Source organism: Cucurbita pepo, chromosome 12 (genome assembly GCF_057944985.1).
Source record: "Cucurbita pepo subsp. pepo isolate OVF chromosome 12, ASM5794498v1, whole genome shotgun sequence".
Lineage (NCBI taxonomy): Eukaryota > Viridiplantae > Streptophyta > Magnoliopsida > Cucurbitales > Cucurbitaceae > Cucurbita > Cucurbita pepo.
This window is the reverse complement of record NC_141809.1, coordinates 8,048,326-8,061,499: the sequence shown is the minus strand read 5'-3', so window position 1 is coordinate 8,061,499 and position 13,174 is coordinate 8,048,326. Positions and strand designations below refer to the sequence as shown.

Below are 13,174 nucleotides of genomic sequence, written 5' to 3'. Positions count from 1 at the left end.
GCCTAAGATCCAAATTGCTTCCTCATGTGTTATATTAACATCATCAATAACTTTTCGAGCTGGCTTGTATCGAAAAGTAGCACGCCCCAACCTTGGGCGATCTCATGGCCTGTGCGACGGGTTTGCCAGTTCACTCCTCCATCGACGACAAGCAGGCTGACACTCACCATGTTCCTCACCTGGTACAAAGTTATATGTCGTAGCGCCTCATCCTTAGATGTCGGATACCGCTATGAAGGTTAAATCTTCTGCCCAAGTGTGTGTACCAAGACTGTGAAACTCTAGAGCCTATAGAGTAAGCAGGTGGTTCCCTACTCTGACATGGATGCGATAAGAGCCTATATGTATGTTGCTTATTGAATATATTTATACTCATTCCTATTTACATTTCTTTTTCAGGTCCGTGAAGCTACAGATCGTGGCGATAAGGTTCTCGGGAGCTTAGAAGTCACAGAGGAATTGTCGACTTGAGGTGTTTTTGATATGAACCAAGAGACATCAATCATACAATATACTTCAATGTAGCATGAACTGAAACATCTTTTGATAATTTTGACAACCTAAGGCAAGAACACTTGATTGAGATTCGAATCACTCCACAAGCAAGATCGATCATGTCTAGCTTGAATGACTCTTGTTGATCAAATATCTCAAACACTTATTTGAGATTCGAATCACTCCACAAGCAAGATTGATCATGTCGAGCTTGAATGATTCTACATGCAATCTAAACTACATAGAATTGCAAAGAAACTTAGCCATTGGCTAAAGAAAAGCACAAATGCTTCTTTCTATATTTCCCAAGTCTACTTACAAATACAACATACATGGCTTTATATAGCCTCAAAATGAAACTATTAAAGACATTCCAAGAGTTGTAACATTCATACTTAATGGCGATAATTAACCATTATGTAATTGTAACCTAAAGTAAATTAAAAGTCTTAAATAACAATCAAACTTCATTCCTCTTCAATGTGGCATGAATTGCTTGATAATTTTGACAACATTTTCTTCACATCTTCATTGAAGTATATTGTATGATTGATGTCTCTCGGTTCATATCATTCTCCACTTCTTCAAGAGGATTCGTCCTCGAATCTATTTGTGAAACTTTGCTGCAAAAAAAAAAAAAAAAAAAAAAAAGATATGGAAATATAGACGACCTCGCAACACTCTCTCACGTGTATACACTCAAGGAATTTTAGGCCACTCTGTTTGCACTCATTTACACAAATGAAGCTCTCATTCTCACCTCTCAAATTTTTTTAGTAGAGCCCAGATTGGATTTTTTTTATTTTGGGTCGATTAAAAACTATAAAGATAAAAACAAATTGAAAATAAACGCAAAGGAAACATATATCCGATCTTGAGCCTGAAGCTCTGATACCAAATGATATGATAAGGAATCAACTACAAGGGGAGTAAGATTCGGATTACCTTGTTGATCGAATATCTCAAGTCAAGAACACTTTGTTTGAGATTTGAATCACTCCACAAGCAAGATTGATCATGTCTAGCTTCAATGATTCTTGTTGATCAAATATCTCAAGACAAGAACACTTGATTGAGATTCGAATCACTCCACAAGCAAGATTGATCATGTCGAGCTTGAATGATTCTACATGCAACCTAAACTACATAGAGTTGCATAGAATGATATGAACCAAGAGACATCAATCATACAATAACTCTAAATTACTCTAAATTGCAACCCACCCAAAATTTACAACAATCAAACTTCATTCTTCTTCAATGTAGCATGAATTGAAAAATCTTTTGATAATTTTGACAACCTTCTCTTCATATCTTCATTGAAGTATATTGTATGATTGATGTCTCTTGGTTCATATCAGTTTTTCTAGACTACGTACATATAGTTGTCACTTAATACATGTCATATTTGTTGGAATTTATGCCCTAAAGCCTCGTAATTAATTATTTAGTTTTTAACAATAATTTTTATTAGTTTATTTGTAATTTAATTGTTATCCATGGTATGAAAATCCAAGGTTATTAATGTAATCTTGAACCGTATTTGGTTGACATACAAGAGGATCGTGTTCAAGTAATAACCTAAAAAGTCTATAGTATATGGATAAAGTTGGATGCCTTATCTTGGTAACACTATTGATACGACCCACTTTGTAATGGTTACAAATGATTTGATTCAAATCGTTCATATGGAGACATGTAAGTGGGGCTACCCTATACAATGAGTTTGTATAAGACTGGACCAATAAATGTTTAATCTCTCTTTATAAATCCGTTAATTGAGAAGATTAATATTTCACACAATGATCATATGCGAGTCGATCTTAATCCTGAGTGAGTTATGAACTCCTGCCAGTGAGGGCTTGTTCTTTAATTTACATGGGTGAGAATGGCTCTTTAGGCCGATTCAATGTGCCTACAATTTTAAGGACTTGACCAATCAGGGAGTTTGAAACATAATATCATGAGATGAAATTCACTCTTTTCCAGATGAGGAAACTAGATGAGTTGTTCTCTTAAGTACTGATTTCGGGACTTGAACAATGGGGCCCCACCTTCTCTCTGGGCCAAGAGGGACTTGGTTTATGATTGGATCATAAACAAATTGTTTATTAGAGAATCAGTGGTACTTAAGTTGAAAAATGTAATTACAGGGGTAAAACGGACTTTTGACCCAGCTACAATTATGAACAACTCATGAAGGATCGACTTGCTTGTAATGATTATATCAATGGAAATAACTTGTCCTACAGTACATAAGAGTGCAACTCTAGGTCTATAGTGGAGTGACCTATAGTTAATGAATGAAAATTGATTAATTAAAGAGTTTAATTAATTAATTTTGTATCGCTGGAGCTTATAATCGGTAGGTCCATAAGGTTTTCTTGCTAGCTCATAGCAACGTTAAAGGTTCAATTTATTTGAAAGAATATTTGAAGTGTTCAAATTGATATTTAAAATAATTAGATATATTAAATATAAAGGGGAAAATAAATTTAATTTGAAGTGTCAAACTAATATTTATATATTAGATAAATATATTTAATTTGAAGGTTTCAAATTAATATTTAATATATTAAATATATTTAAAAAGAAAAATATATTTATTATATATGATACCATTAAATTGATATTAATTTAATATATATTAGGATATCTTATAATATTTAAATATAGTTTAGATGAGGTATTATATCCTAATAATATTAAATATGTAATTATATTATTTGCAAACATTCTCAGAGTCATAACAGACCAATCTCTCCCCCTTTCTTTGGAGAATGAAATTACATCTGGAGAGATTTTTCCAAACTGATTACATCTTAGGAGACATGAACAGGATTACATCTCAAAAAAAAAAAAAAAAAAAACAAGAACCCCTTAAACGGATTAGTGTAATGTCCCATGAACAGGATTTGAACCAAATTTTTTAGTATGAATTTGACACCCAATGGCTCCAGCATTTTTCGACATCTTTTGCAATATGACCATATTATTTACTCCTCATGAAGTGTTTCTAAGAAGGAAAATTATTCTTACGGATCAACATGAGTTGTTTTTAGCATATTTTGCTTTACCCACATGTTTGTTAAGACAATTTCAAGAGGTAGCCAAACATAATATTATTCGAAACTAAACACTCTTAACTTTTGAGTCTTATGATTGAACCACCAAAAGTAGGCAACGTGATTTTTAGAGATAGTTTTCACTCCTAGGAACAATTTAAAACAAGTAACTAATGTGACCATATCATTGAAGATGCAAGGAATTGTGGGGGCCATCAGATGCCAAATTTGGATTCCAAATCCTGGTCCAAATTTTAGGCATGAGATTACATCTTAGGAGGCATGTGAGTAAGGAAAAAGCATGCTACAAAAATTGGTGTTGGTTTGTGTGGATAGTTTTCACTCTTATAAGCAATTCAAGATAAGTTGGTAATGTAGGTATGTCATGGTAGATGCAGGGGAACGTCAAGGGTATCAGTTGCTAGTTGCTGAATCCAAATTTGAAATCGTGGTCCAAATCTTAGCATGGGTACCATTTGCCATTTCCAAATGGCTTAGTTCCTTTTTTTTTTTTTTAGATATTATTCTAAACATAAAAATCAAAAGATTTAATTATGTAATAAGGGTTGTTTGAGTTAAATAAATTTATGATCCAATTAACTTACTTAGGCCTCAAAGATATCTCAACTCGACCCAGCTAAACTCACGAACAACAAATATCTTAAGACTTGAAAACACAAAACATAGCATCATGGATCGAGACCAAGTTTTGTTTTTATTTTCTCTCTTTTGTGATTTATGTTGTTTTTTTGGCCTTATTTAGCACGGATTTGGGCCAATTTTGATGAGTTCCTCTACATTAAACTCCTAGAACATTTAGCTACTTTTGTTATTTAATTTTTCTAGGACTATCGACATTTTTCCTAAAACTAAACTTGGTCGGGATAAATAGGTAGATAATTCAATATTAAATGTAAATTCCTAAAATACATATTAATACTTGTCACTTAATTTTCTAATCTGAAACCTAAATTTTTTCAAGTCATATCCAAAAGTTGCAACGAAAATTACATGATTGACGAAAAAGATAGATTTAAGGACACGACTTGCTAGATTAGTCACCTCTAATGTCAATTCTTCTTTAACGATAATGATGGATGTGTGCCATATGGGACGGATATAGTTAGGAGATTCGATCTAACTTATTGATTCTGTCTAAAAGATTTCTAATGGTAATTGATTTGTTTAGGGTAAAGGGAAAGAGGAGTTAGATGTTTTTGTTGGTTAAAGATTCTTTCCTTGAGTTATGGATTAGTTTTTTTTTAATAATGGTTGTTACAGTTACATTGTCTTATTTCAAATTCAAATCTAGAACAAAAAAATAAGACTGTAACCAGTTTATTATATAAGGTCGAGGTACTAAAAACATTAGGTTGTTCACGACACAAAGTCTCCTTCAAACATTCGACCATCTTATTTATTTCGAAAAGTACAACAAAAGAAACTCAAAAGAATGAGAGTCAAATGGATAGAGGCAGTCTACTTTTTTAATTAAGGCTGTCTATTATTTTGAAGTTCTCTGGCAATGAACAATTCAAGGGACAACATAAGGAGAGGAGCATATCTTGGGGTTCTGCCTTAATGAAATGATAGGTTTCACATTCGTGCATTGGGAGGAAATAGGACATTTTATTCCATTGTAAGTGAGGTCAATGTTGCTTACTTTTACATCGTCACATGGTAAGTGACGGCTGCAAATAAGTTTGATTGCCAGCGGAGTTGCAGAACTTCCTCTAATGTTCTTGAAGCTCACTATACTCATCTTAATTTTTTAAGGAATCTGAAAATTAAAATGAGACAACAAATGGTTTATTTGTGAAGTTGTAATGAAAAAATGAATCAAAGGTTCGAGAATGCGATCCATACCTACCGATTGCACTGATTCCACGGACAATACTCTTGGTCTATTAGAATAGGGTTGCTAACATTGACCATTATAATGTCCAAAAAGTGCATATTGGTGGCGGTGCCGCTAGCCGCAGAAGCTGGCCACGTTTTGATCCTGATACCATTAGTGGTGTTATTTAACGTGCAGTTCTTTACGATGACACCTTCAACAGGTTCTTCGTTAGTGTATCTTCCAAGACTTCCGATGCTTATTCCATGTCCTGGTCCACACGTCACATTGGTGACTTCAATTAGTTTGCTTCAATCTCCAAGAGAAATGCAATCATCTCCAATTGCAATTTTGGACTTTGTGATTGTGATCTTATTTGATCGACCGATGTGTATTCCATTAGTGTTGGGATTGTTTTCGGGTGCCATTATATTGATATTATGGAATGTGAGGTTGTTGCAGCCGATGATGTTGATATAGAAGTTCTTGCTATCAAGTGATGTTATTCTCTTAACGGTTGAATTGGTGATGAAGTTGAACCTCAAACTCTAAACATTTTGTATAATCAAATAATATTTTGTGAGAGTCGGTAATGATGCTAAAAATTTGAATAGAACCCAATAAAATTGAAAACTCAAAAAAAATTTACTTTTTTCGTGGATTGTTTAAAGATTATCCTCTAGAAAATGAAGAACATTGACCAAATCGTAAATGTCAAGACATGTAAGAGGCTCTTTCAAAAACAACAAGATGCATGAGATTGAGAAGGAAAGCTAAAGGAATATTACTTACAACCCGGAGTTGGGCACAATTTATGCATTTGTGGCAATCGTTCCTTTTCCAAGCTGCCTTTCCTTGGCCATCAAAAACTCCTTCACCTGATAATGTCAATCTATCAACACGTGCAAAAGTGATCCAATTATCTCTGGGAAGACTTTTTAGTGCCTACAATGTTCCTCCAAGTTGAAAGTCAATTGGGCTATTACAAGGTCCTTCAAACTTCCCTTGCTTTACTCTAAATATCCCTCTTGGAATAAAAATTGCACTATAACGATTGGACGTGCATGCATCCCTCCATGCATTTGCTAAAGCCTACATTTCACAACTAACAAAAACTTATAGCAAACAATTGATCAGCTCAACTAGTGATAATATTGATGTTCATATTATATATTTACCTTCATGATGTCAGTACCAGACACTATGTTACCATATCTTTTCAAAGAAAAAACAACATCGACACTAGATTGAGCATCGACGGTAGGAGCTAACAATAGTAACATCAAAATTGTAGCGGCCAAGAAACTTGATTTGATCGTACTCATGAAGCCTTTGCTTTCTTTTCTTTTTTTATGTATATCATTTGAAAACTAGTGAGAGACAATGATATTTCGTTTTAGATTTGGAACTTTTTATGTATTTAATACAAATTGAAAAATAGGAATCAAATTGAGTTGTTTTTAGCATATTTTGTCTTTACCCACATGTTTGTTAAGAAAATTTCAAGAGGACGCCAAACATAATATTGTTCGAAACTAAACACGCTTAAAATTGTAGGCATATTATGGTAGGCATACGCTTAAAATGACTTGTATGACTATAATAAAGCAACAAAATCACTTGTCTCAAAGTATGGTATTGTAACACCAAAAAATGAAAGGAATTAGATCTAACAAGAATAAGCCGCCCATGTAAGACCTAAATGATCAAAAGGGGAGGAATTAAAGGATTAAGGAAGGATGATGATCTCAAGCAAGTCATTTTTATACCCTAATAAGTAATGTTAAGGTGTTTAAGACCTATGTAGAAAGGATTGGAAAGTAAAAGTAAGTGAAAAGGGCAAAAAGGTCATTTTACTAATTATTAAGGACCTTCCCGAATTTTTAGTTGCTTATCTAGAAAGAATTTAGAGATGCTCAAGAAAAAATGACCAACATGAGATAAAAGATTTTTAGAAAAATTATGGATTTTTCAGGAAATATAATATTAAAATATTCGGAAAGCGGGAAATGACCCAAATACCCCTGGAAGAATGTATAATTACGAAAATGGCCCTCTGATGCATCTACAGTGACCATCTGAGAAATATCTCACGAAACTCAAATCCCAGCCGTTGGATCTTCCCCAAATTTGGATATGATCTAGAAGATGGACAGATCATCACATCAAACGGCTATTTTGCAAAACCAAAGTCGGTGAGGCTCTGACTGAAGTAGATATTTCGGGCGGATTTTTCAGAAAATCTAACTGCCAATTCACGACGATTCTGGAGCTTTCAATGTCGGTTTAAGCTCGCCTATAAAGTCTGGAGTATGAGAAACAATATGGAATAAGACTCGAGCAAGGTCGAGCACCCATTCGAGAGTTATGAGAGTTTAGTTTGTGGGTCTCCTACTCTCGGGTTTCTTCCAAATTTGAGAGCAATTCTTCACCATTCCTCCTTAAACTTATTCCAATAGTTTCCAAACAAGATTACCCACAAGTTATATGAAGGAATTGAGAGCTGAAACGTCGTAGAACAAGATACCCATGATATCGGAAATCCGGCGTTTCGAGTGAGTTGCATACCGAGAACGATTTCTGAAAATTAAGGTTCCACACTCAAAGACATTCCTCCAAATCAATTCCTATAGCTTGATGAAAGGATATTTAAGAGGTTCCATGAAGAAATCGAGCCTTGAAAACTCCTAGAATCGGCTACCCGATAAGAAATCCCCTGTTTTAGCTCTGGCGAGGAAAATGATTTTGGACGAACTTTGGAGGCTAATATCTTAGGCTATGATCCAAGAAAATGTATGAAATCAATCTCAAGCTCTTCCTTGTAATAGGCTAATATCTTAGGCTATGATCCACCAAAAGGTATGAAATCAATCCCAAGCTCTTCCTTGTAATATCATCGTTAAGTTTCATGAAGAAATCGAGGGGATAAACGAAGAGATCGGGGCTGTGGAAGGCCACTTCCAGACGGCGGCGCAAAGGACGAACGTGTCTTCTTCCTGTCCAGAGGAAGAAGACGATGACGTGGCCGGTTCAGTTGAACCGGCCAAGTAAGCCCAAAATTTGGTCTTCCCTCAGTGTTTTTCAATTTTAACCCCCTTCCAGGCTAGTTCTCATGATATACCTTTATGGTTCTAGAAACTAGACACAATAAGGAGTCTATAGAAGGAAAAGTGAAGTAATTCAAATACCGGAAGCTCAAGAACGGAGGTCCTGAACATCAACAATGAGGTAAGTAGCCACCTTGGACTTTTCTTAAGAAATACATGTAGGAATCGCTTGGATTTTCATATGAACCATAAACCAAGTATTACACAAGGATCTATGAAAAAAAAACTCAAAGAACCGTAAGTTAAGGCGCTGAACCGACCAAATTGCTCGGGATTTAAGGAACATTAAAGTAACCCACTAAATGAGCCCTGATGTCTATGAAACTTTAATGATGAGCATATTATAGCATGTTTAGGTTATATGTGAAATTTAGTGGTCAATGGATAAGGATAATTAGGTAAACCAAGAAACGGGGCAAAATGACCATAATGCCCTTAAGGATCTCTACCTACGGTTCATGAGCTAGATGACCTCCAAATACTATGAAACTCCACAGTAGATGTTATTGTATGATGATTGATGAGGTGGTGAAGTTTGAAAGTCACTGGAACTCGTTAAGTACCAAAACCAAGACTTAGGGGTAAAATGACCATAATGCCCATAAGGAAGACTACCTACGGGTTAAGTCCTAAATGACCTCCCAACATTATGAAATGTTGTATGAATCTTTATCTCATGATGTTGTATAAGGTAATGAAGTTTGGGAATCATTGGGAAACGTTAGATAGCGAAACCAAGATATTGGAAAAAATGTACATCACGATCCACATGACTTTACCTCCTAGGATGACTAACGAGGTACCCATGAAATAAGAAATTCTCCCATAGGTATCCTTGGTTGCTAATAAGATTCTAAGTGTACAAGGTTCCGTTGGACTATTCCTAAGAAGAACCTTTAGGTTCCAACCTTGACCCAAGACGTTATGCATAAACCTAGGATCCCCAAGAGTACAAGGAAACACCTAGGTTAATGTAGATGGTATGCTTAACAAGTTGCTAGGATCCATGCTCGGAGTAACCATTATCTCCCATCACGAAGTGTACCACGAGATTCCTATTCCTCTTTAGGTGAGATGCCCTGCTATATGTACCACGAGTAGGTTGTCATGATGGACTTATTATTTTCCTCACCTAAATGAGATGCTCTGCAACACGATATGCTAGCAGGATGCCACGTTTGTGATAATGTCACCTATGCACTCATGGGGAGAAAACTAAGGGTTACTTTAAAAGTGTTTTCAGGACTAAAACACGATATATGACATGACAACCTCTAACGATTAGTTCCTGAAAACGAAACAAGAAGTCATATCCTAGCTCAAGGTCTAAATATGCTCCAAATCACCAACCATGTCCTATAAGGTTTATTTTATATGACATGAGAATAAGCTCAAGATTTCAAGTTGGTTGGAGCAAGTTTGGAATATAAGCCAAGATGGAACTTAAAGAAACGCCTAAAGAAAACATGTCAAGATTCAAGACCCTTCTAGAATCCTCTAAGGAGCCCATTATGAACTTATGACCTTCTAGAATAATTCAAGCTAGTTATTACGATGGGTTCATATGATCACGAATGTATATAACGACTTACGCCTAAAGAAAATAAGAATCTTAGCAACTTATAAGATTAAGAACCAAGAACAAGTTATACAACCACCAAGACAAGAAGAATGTTAGGTACCACTCAAACATAAGGGACCAAAGTCCACAAGACTCAAAATTCAAGAATGCTAGGTATTACTCTAAGCATGTCTAATTGTGGCCCATAACTCCCACCATGCGGTGCTTTCTAAGGAGGATTTTTTCCTCCTCTAGGTGGGATGCCCTGCACCATGTTTGCTTTGCAGGATGTCACGTTTGGCCTCATTCCCCTCACCTAGATGAGATGCCCTACGCCATGTTATGATTTGCAGGATGCCATGTTCATGTATGCACCGATCACGCGACCTATATGGTCTATGTTATATTATGCGACCTTTATGGTCTATGCCATGTTCATGCATGCATCGATCACGTGACCTTTATGGTCTATGCCATGTTCATGCATGTATCGATCACGTGACCTTTATGGTATATCATGGAGAGAACCTATGGCCACAATGGAGCAAGAAGAGAGTAAGTTACCGTAGCCATGAATTAAGATTCTCCTAAGACCTCCCATGGTACGTCATGTGTATGACTTAGACTACGTTGCTTGGAACGTAAGAAGCCTTGAGCGTAGGTATTAAGACTGTGTCGCTTGGAATGTATGAAGCCTCAGACACAGGTTGACAAGTTTATGTCTAGTACCGTAAATCATAAGGGGAGTGTCTTGGAGAACGAATTAAGAACTTACAACAAGAACAAGAATAAGAACAAGAAAAACAAAAAGTGTGGTACCCTAGCATATCAAGGACACGATTAAGAGCCTACAAGTAGGCTGCTTACTGAGTCTTGTACTCATTCTTTATTCTCCATTTTTTCAGGAAATAAGAAGCTGGTCAAGGTCGGGAGCGGACTCTGGAGCTGGTGCCATAGACAAACCTCACCCATCGTCCTTCTACCCTTTTGTGTCGTCCCTTAACTTGTGTTTTAACTGTTATGTTGTGTTTTAAAATACTTTGTATAAACTTTATTTTTGTTTGATATGTTTTAAGTTTTGGTTGTTTTATTTTGTTGAAAAATTTACCCGTCTTTTTAGAGTCATCGAGTCAGCCCGATCTTTACAGGTATGTCCCTAAAATGGTAGGTATATTGAATCGGCTAAAAGAGTCATTCTCACCCATGTAAATTAAAGGACAAGCTCTCACAAGCAGAAGTTCATAACTCACTCAGGATTAAGATCAAGTCGCATATGATCATCATGTGAAATATTAATCTTCTCAATTAACGGATTTATAAAGAAATTTTAAATATTTTTTGGTTCTGTCTTATACAAACTCATTGTATATGATACCCCCACTTACATATCTCCACATGAACGATTTGGATAAAATCATTTGTAACGATTACAAAGTGAGCCGTATCAATAGTGATACCAGGATAAAGCACCCAACTTTATCCATATACTATAGACTCTTTAGGTTATTACTTGAACACGATTCTCTTGTATGCACCCAACTTTATCCATATACTATAGACTCTTTAGGTTATTACTTGAACACGATTCTCTACTATGTCAACCACATATTGTTCGAGATTACATTAATAACCTTTATTTTCATACCATGGATAACAATTAAATTACAAATAAAATAATAAAAATTATAGTTAAAAAGTAAATAATTAATTAAGAGGCTTTAGAGCATAAATCTCAACAATCTCCCACTTGCTCTATACCCAACACCTTCTCTCACTTGCCCTAGAGAAGATGAGACATGTCTAGTAATCCTAGACATTCTAGATGACCCTCAAACACTTTAGCCTAGAGAGTCATTTTATATAAAACAAAATAATTATCATTAAAAGTCATTTTGGTCACAGCCACGATGCTTTCTCTCTCAATATCATTTTTTATAGATTGATCTTTTAAATTTCCTTCATATTAGTCTTTGTATCACTATCATCACAATGAAAGTGACAAACTAAATCACATGTGAAACACCTTTCAAATGTTTAAGAAATGATTACAACAGGAGAGAATAATAATAATAGACTCTAGAATTACAACAGGAGAGAAAGTCTACTTCTAGCTACTTTCTCCCATTAAGTTCAACTCTTTGTCATGAATCCTGTTTTGAAGATCTATATCTTCTTATCTATACATAATTTTTCTTTTGTAGGTCAATTCATATCGTATGAGTTTAACCTCATCAAGAATATCTACAAATCTCTGGATTTTATGACTTTAAAATATTTATCCTTCGTCATCATCCCTTATAACTATTTTGAGGGTAATAAGTCCTTAAATTGGTCATCTAACATGACAATTTGAATTTTAGTAGGATTGAATCATCTCATAATTTCTCCACTACAATGAGACTTATTGAATTAATGACTAGGATCCACTTGACTCTCAAGCGAAATTAAATTATTAACAACTTTGGTTAACTATTAAGGGCTCCACTTGGAACTATTTAATTAACACTATCTCACCTTATTATAAGTGTATGTCCTTCTATGAACTTCTTTAGAAAATTACATTTGTCATACCAATATGTTTTTCTATTTAGAATTAAATAAAGGACTATTTTGTTTCTCTTTAGGAGTAGCCTACAGTTAGGCATAATTTTGAACATATTTGTCTTAGCATATATGCTTGATTACAATTATTGAAGTGTTGTAAACTAAGTTTACTACATTTCCGTAATTCCAAAAATTGTCTCATAGACAATTTTGAAGGCAATCATGTTCACTGTGCAATCTCGATTGCAAATCCTAACAAGAGTTCAATAATAGTGTATAATTTTTTTTTAATACGTGACTATATCTAATATAGTATTGTTTTCTCCTCTTACATCACAATTTTACAAAATTGTATTATGTTGAGAGTTGGAAATAAATTCCACCTTCTATCAACTAATTTTAGTACACGATATTCTCGGACTATTGACAGATGTCCTTCTCGTACTATCAACTAAACCTTAAACCCTAAACCCTAATATTAAATGATTACATATATTCCATAACTAATTAAAACTAGAAAAAGAAAATATAAACTAACTAAATCTAGAGAATAAAATAAAATATA

At 34.8% G+C, this 13,174-nt stretch overlaps 1 pseudogene; it reads right to left on the bottom strand.

Annotated features, from left to right (window-relative positions):
* Nucleotides 1-5,094: 5,094 nt before the first annotated feature.
* On the bottom strand, nucleotides 5,095-6,722 carry LOC147789933 (exopolygalacturonase-like; annotated as a pseudogene).
* Nucleotides 6,723-13,174: the final 6,452 nt, after the last annotated feature.